The following is a 6,586-nucleotide window of genomic DNA, read 5'->3' on the forward strand; positions in this document are numbered from 1 at the left end:
ATCAATGAACACAACTACGAACTGATCAAAATACGGTCTGAAGATCCGATTCATCAAATCCATAAATACCGCAGGGGCATTAGTGAGCCCAAACGGCATCACTAAGAATTCGTAGTGACCATATCTCGTTCTGAATGCAGTTTTGGGAATATCTGGATCTCGAATTCGCAACTGATAATAGCCCGATCTCAAATCTATTTTTGAGAACACTGAGGCTCCCTTCAGTTGGTCGAACAAATCATCGATGCACGGCAACGGATATTTGTTCTTTATCGTCACTTTATTCAGCTGACGATAGTCAATGCACAACCTCATGGTTCCGTCCTTCTTTTTCACGAACAATACTGGTGCACCCCAAGGTGAGAAACTTGGTCGAGCGAAACCTCTATCCGTCAGTTCTTGCAACTGAGCTTTCAACTCCTTTAACTCAGTTGGTGCCATACGATACGGAGCTATCGAAATCGGCGTAGTCCCAGGTACAAGCTCAATACCAAACTCTACCTCCCGAACAGGTGGTAAACCCGGTAATTCTTCCAGAAAAACATCCGGGTATTCACAAACCACCGGCACAGATTCGGGTTTCTTTTCTAATTCTTTGTCATCAAGCACATATGCAAGGTATGCTTCGCACCCTTTTCTTACATATTTCTGTGCCAACATTGCTGATATTACAGCTGGCATCCCCTCCAAGTCTGCAGACTCAATTCGGACTACTTCGTTATTTGCGCACCTCAAATCAATAGTCTTGCTCTTGCAATTCACAATCGCATCATGCGCGGTCAACCAATCCAACCCAAGGATAACATCAAATTCATCAAACGGCAAAAGCATCAAGTCCGCTGGAAAACAGGAACCTCGAATTTCCAGGGGACATTTCTTACACACTTTGTCGACAAGCACGTAACGACCCAAGGGATTTGACACCCGAATTACGAACTCAGTAGACTCAATAGGTAAAGTCTTACTGGATGCTAAGGTTTCACATATGTAAGAATGAGTAGAACCGGGGTCAATCAAAGCAATTACATTAGTATCAAAGAGGGTGAATGTACCGGTAATAACATCAGGCGAAGAAGCATCCTCGCGGGCACGTATAGCATAAGCTCTAGCAGGCGCACGGGCTTCGGATCTGGTTATATCATCTCTAGATCCTCTCTGACCACCACCTGCATTGCCCATATTTCCAGATGGTCTACCTCGAGCAGTGGTAGCACCCGGTCTCCCACTCTGATTTGCATTCTGTCCCGACAACCTCGGGCAATCTTTAATGAAGTGGTCCACTGATCCGCATTTGTAACAGGAGCGGTCAGGAAATCTACAACTCCCCGAATGCCATTTACCGCAATATCGGCATTTCGTCCTGTCTCGACGTTCATTCCCAACACTGGCGACCGAAGTGCCTCGTGTACCCACAGGGGGTCGATCACGATCTCGTCCAAAAAGGCCCGAAGTGCCTCTAAACTGGCCCGCATCATCTCGAAATCTCTTCGATGTCTGTTGAAGAGACCTCCCCGAGGATGTTTTACGAAACTCTCCAGTTCCCTCATCAACTCTTTGCTTTTCTTTTCTAAGCTCTTCGGCTTTACAAGCTCGTTCAACAAGTACCACGAACTCTTGTATTTCAAGAACGCCAACGAACATTTTTATATCTTCATTCAGCCCATCCTCGAAGCGTTTACACATAACAGCTTCGGACGAAACACATTCCCGAGCGTATTTGCTAAGTCTAACAAATTTTCGCTCGTAATCAGTAACCGACATGGAGCCTTGCTTAAGCTCAAGAAATTCCTTCCGTTTTTGATCAACAAATCTCTGACTGATATACTTTTTCCGAAACTCAGTTTGGAAAAACTCCCAAGTTACTTGCTCTCGGGGCACAATAGAAGTCAGAGTACTCCACCAATAGTAGGCAGAATCACGTAGCAAGGAGATAGCACACTTTAGGCATTCATCGGGTGTACAAGATAGCTCATCGAGTACCCGGATAGTGTTGTCCAGCCAAAATTTAGCTTGCTCGGCATCATCGCTATCCATAGCCTTAAATTCAGTAGCCCCATGTTTTCGGATTCTGTCAACTGGGGCTTATGTGACCTTATTTGGTCCGTTACCGGCGGTATTGTAGGTGCCGGGGTAGTATTTGTTCGGGAATGGAGGTTGTGGAACAGCCATATTAGTTCGAATGTATTGGTTAAACCAATCATTCATCACGCTATAGAATGCTTGTCTAGCTTCATCATTCTGATTACTAGCATTAGGTTGAGAGTTTGCCGGCACTGTCCCTTGTGCAGGAGCAGGCGCTACACTCTCAAGATCATCAGCTACCTCTCGGTCACGATCGGGATCCATTACTATAAATAAACACATTTACAATTGTCGGAAATCACCACACTATCAAGTAATCACATAAAATGGCATGTATAGCTAGACCCAAAACATTACGGTAGTCCTAGAATCGACTAAACCGTAGCTCTGATACCAATAAAATGTAACACCCCGAACCCGAGACCGACACCGGAGTCGGACACGAGATGTTAACAAACTTTGAAAAAATTTTTCCAGACACTGCCCAGTCTGAGTACTAGTCGCTTCAAAAATCATATCTTGAGTTTCACAACTCAAAAATCAGTTTTGTGATTTTTCCCTGAAACTAGACTCATGTCCCCACCTATGGATTTTTTTCTAGAATTTTTGGTCGGGCCAACTAGTACAGTTTATTAGTCAAAGTCTCCCATGTTACAGGGGTCGACTACACTGACCTTTTCCCATTACGACTGGGATATCTCTCTGCACAGAGCTTCAATACTGATGCCGTTTGTTTCTATGGAAACTAGACTCAGAGAGGAATCCATACATATATGGTATGACCCCTAATTATCTCTGGTCAATTTATAGTGAATTTCCAAAGGCGGAACAGTGAATCCAGAAACTGTTCTGGCCCTGTTCCACAAGAACCCGAATATCTCTTTTGTACTGTTCCTATAATTGTTTCGTTACTTCCATATGAAAGTAGATTCATCAAGGTTCGATTACATAATTTATTCACTATTTAATTCCACTCCTACGAATTCTTGTGATTTTTCCAATCCACACCACTGCTGCTATCAGCTTCTGTTTTCAAAGTGAACCTTACCTAATTTGGGGTTTCATGGACCAACTAGGGCCTTGTCATACATAAGCCCACATATGATCATACTTAGCCATTCTAGTGGCTGATCATTTGCTCAACACTTCCATTCCAACATAGTTACATCATGAAACCATCTATACATTCATAAATACGAATGGTCTAATGCCATACTCCACTTCTACAAGCCATCTTCGCATGGCTGTACACTTATACATTTCATAAAGTACTCGAAAGACAACAATGGGTAGTCCTATACATGCCATAACAAAATTCAACCAAAATAGTACCCAAAAGAGCCTTTGATAGTGTGGGCGACTTCGACTTCAAGATCCCGAGTCCGATAGCTGGAGAACCAAAAATCTATAAAACAGAGGAGCAATGTAACGAGTAAGCAATTTATGCTTAGTAAGTTTGAGCAAGGAATTCCAGCATGCACAAAGAATAGCACACATTTAGCTAAACGGAATATTTCATAATACGCAATTTACCGATATCAAACTTGCTTCACAACATTAACAACCCTTATGTACATACACAATAAACTAACTTGGCCGAAGGCCGGTAGCTCGTTTATCAACTGAGCGAACATTTATTTGTAAGGGCTCGATTAAATTCAACACATACGTAACATATCCCCATATTGGGATGTTTTTCGAGTATTCGCTGGAATTTTACAGCAAGCTCATTCATTACCAAATCACGTACCTTCGGGATTTAACCGGATATAGCTCCTCGTTCAAATGCCTTCGGGACATAGCCCGGTTTTAGTAACTCACACAATGCCTTCGGGACATAACCCGGATTTAACAACTCGCACGAATGCCTTCGGGACTTAACCCGGATTTAATAACTCGCACGAATGCCTTCGGGACTTAACCCGGATTTAATAACTCGCACGAATGCCTTCGGGACTTAACCCGGATTTAGTATCTCGCACAAAGGCCTTCGGATCTTAATCCGGATATATTCACTTAGCACAAAGCCTTCGGGACTTAGCCCGGACAGCATTCAATTAATCATGCACATCTAACAATAATTCATAGCACATTCATATTTCATTTTCGTTTACGAAACTCAAACACAAGGCACATATTGTCCTTGCACATTCGGCTCAATAGCCACACATAGAGCATGATTTAATCACATCGAAATTTAAGCTCTCTTACTCAAGAACTTACCTCGGGTGTTGTCGAACGATTCCGCTAGCTATTCAACCACTTTTTCCTTCCCTTTATCGGTTTTATTTCCCCTTTGCTCTTGAGCTTAATCAAACAAATAAATTGATTTCATCATTTTAGGCATCAAAAGATGAACACAAGGCACTTAGCCCATATTTATACATTAGACATTAAAGTCTCATACATGCAAAAATCATGCATCAACACCACATATTAGCTAATTTCTTGCCCTTGACCGAATATGCATGTCCATTTTTGGGGTCAATTTCAACACTTAATACACACATGTACACACTAGTAAAGCATCCTCCCCCTTTTCATCAATTTAACACATGCATTGCTCATTAACATGCAAAGTTACATTCGGCCTTAGCACACATCTTGCTAGCCGATTCTTCTCCATTTAGCAACCAATGCACATATGTGCTCACACAACAAAAAATGCTAAAAAGGAGGTTCAAGAATCATCAAGCCATCATCACATGCATCATTAACAAGCTTCATATTTTGCATGCAATGGCATTAACACAACCTCCACCTAGGCCAAATCTTAACTCATCCTCATGCCTCATCACCACAACATCAAACATCAACCAAGAATGATTCATCCATGGTCAAGTGCCATTTCCATCACATAGCAAGATTTAGACCATGGGTTAGGTAGAACTCAAGCTAACAACTAAAACATGCATGCCTCTCATGGAACATCATCAAACATACCTTAGCCTAGCTACATGCATGGCCGAATCTCTTCACCTTTCTTCTTCTTTCCTCCTTAAAATTTTTGGCCAAGGATGAACCAAAGGATGAGAAAATTTTTCTTTGTTTTTCTTTCTAGTTTTTGGCAAGCATGAAGATGAGAAAAGGATGAACAAAATTCCCCCTTTCTCTTGTTTAGCTCACGGCAATGGGGGGACAAACACCACACACACATTTTTTTTCTTTTGTTTTCCATTTCTTTATTACCCATACTCCTTATTTTATTCTTCCACTAACAAAACATGTTTCATGACATGTTTTGCCCATCCTTCCTTGTCATGGCCGGCCACTACTCATTAGGGGGGGGGAATTTGACATGCAAGTCCCCCCTTTGTCCACATGCACTAGTAGGTCCTCACACATTGACCTATCACATTTTAGAATTTTCTCACATAAGTCCTATTGACTAAATTCACATGAAATCAACCAAATTGAAGCTTGAAATTTTCACACATTCATAATTACATATTCTACACAATAAGTATCACATTCAAACATTTCGGTGACTCGGTTTAGCGGTCCCGAAACCACTTCCCGACTAGGGTCAACTTTGGGCTGTCACACTACCTCCTGTGGTTGCTGCAAATCCAGTAGATCAGAATCCTATTCCTCATACTATGTATGATTATGCTAAATCTACTTGAACAGGAACTGAATCGAGTATAGTTAGGCCTACTGTTGCTGCAAATAATTTTGAATGGAAACCTAACACTATTCAAATGATACAATAGTTTGTTTAGTTTGATGGTTTGCAGGATGAGGATCCAAGCACTCATTTAGCAAATTTTCTAGAATTCTGCAACACCTTTAAGATCAATGGTGTTTCTGAAGATGTCATTCACCTTCGGTTGTTTCCATTCTCATTGAGAAACAAAGCTAAACAATGGTTAAACTCATTACCACAAGGGTCAATCACTACTTGGGAACAAATGACTGAAAATTTTTTGCTTAAATATTTCCCGCTGGCTAAAATAGCTAAATTGAGGAATGATATCTCTTCTTTTGTGTAGATGGATTTAGAAACTCTTTATGACGCATGGGAGAGATACAAAGACTTATTGAGAAGGTGCCCTCACCATTGCAGGTTCAGACTTTTTATAACGGTGTAAACCCCTCAACAAGGCAACTGATCGATGCAGCCACCGGTGGAGCTGTAAACAATAAAACACCTGAAGAGGCTTATGAATTTATTGAAGAGATGTCCCTGAATAACTATTAGTGGCAAGTTATAGGAACAAAGCTGGCAAAAGCAGCTGGTATTTTCAACCTCGACGCGGTCACTATGCTATCTAACCAGGTACAACTTTTAAATAAAAAGATTGACGGTTTGTATGGTTCTATTCAGGTACATCCAGTGATGAGGTGTGATTCAAATGGAGGAGGAATACACAATATAGATTATCCATCCTTCAACCCTAGCACCGATGAGGAACAAGTCCACTATATGGATAATAACTCTACACCTCAAAATAATCCATATAATAACACTTATAATGTAGGTTGGAGGAACCATCCCAATTTC

At 41.4% G+C, this 6,586-nt stretch overlaps 1 non-coding gene across 1 annotated transcript; it reads right to left on the bottom strand.

The window, feature by feature from the left end:
- Positions 1-6,041: 6,041 nt before the first annotated feature.
- LOC121217000 (small nucleolar RNA R71) lies at positions 6,042-6,148 on the bottom strand. Its single transcript, XR_005913199.1, has one exon. It is a non-coding gene; the product is annotated as a small nucleolar RNA R71 (small nucleolar RNA).
- Between the last annotated feature and the right edge of the window lie 438 nt (positions 6,149-6,586).

The sequence above is a fragment of the Gossypium hirsutum genome, chromosome A02, assembly GCF_007990345.1.
Source record: "Gossypium hirsutum isolate 1008001.06 chromosome A02, Gossypium_hirsutum_v2.1, whole genome shotgun sequence".
NCBI classification, from domain to species: Eukaryota; Viridiplantae; Streptophyta; class Magnoliopsida; order Malvales; family Malvaceae; genus Gossypium; species Gossypium hirsutum.